The sequence below is a fragment of the Phalaenopsis equestris genome, unplaced genomic scaffold (genome assembly GCF_001263595.1).
Source record: "Phalaenopsis equestris unplaced genomic scaffold, ASM126359v1 Scaffold000711, whole genome shotgun sequence".
In the NCBI taxonomy this organism is placed as follows: domain Eukaryota; kingdom Viridiplantae; phylum Streptophyta; class Magnoliopsida; order Asparagales; family Orchidaceae; genus Phalaenopsis; species Phalaenopsis equestris.
Window position 1 is genome coordinate 650,193 of NW_018165151.1, and position 790 is coordinate 650,982.

Below are 790 nucleotides of genomic sequence, written 5' to 3' on the forward strand. Positions count from 1 at the left end.
TATATATATATATATATATATATATATATATATATAGAAAGAGACAAAAGAAGGAATGGGATTAAGATTATATGTTCTGGTTTTATTTCTTTTGATTTTTCATGATTCCAAATCTGAATCAAGGGATTGCAACCACTTAATCTTTCTTTCACCTCCCATTTATCCTCACTGGAATCAAGATTTACATGCAATACCTAGATTCTAATATCTATAAACAATTGCACCTAATGTTTATGTATGAATACCAAGATTTAATTTTTTTTATGTACTTATATCACCTGTGTTACCCACATCACTTTATCACTATTTTGGTTGCAGAAGTATTTATATATATTACCTAGTTGTATATTAAATGGGTAAATGCAAAGAAGTTGAGTGGTATGTATGAAATTTTATAAATTTACATACATGATTTTCGATTTCTATACGTTTACGCATCTAATACCTAAAGATTTGTGCTCTATGTTAAACTTTGAGGTAGCATGATTTGAATTCTAAGTTACAGATATTTAAATTCATAAGGATTAAACAATGCGAATAGAAATCTTTTTTTAAAAAATATATAAATAATTAACTTACATATTCCCATTAGGGTCGATATGGATGAATGCATTTCTTTTCAATAGTGGGGCATCTGCACACTTGCTATATGTCCCTATGTATCGATCCATTTATATATTGTTTGCTGCTTGAATCTTTGGAATCATTGTGGAATTGATAGTTACCGCCATGTTTGAATTTGATAACAGGAAATACATACATATTTTTGGGAAGTTTGTATATCTTGTGT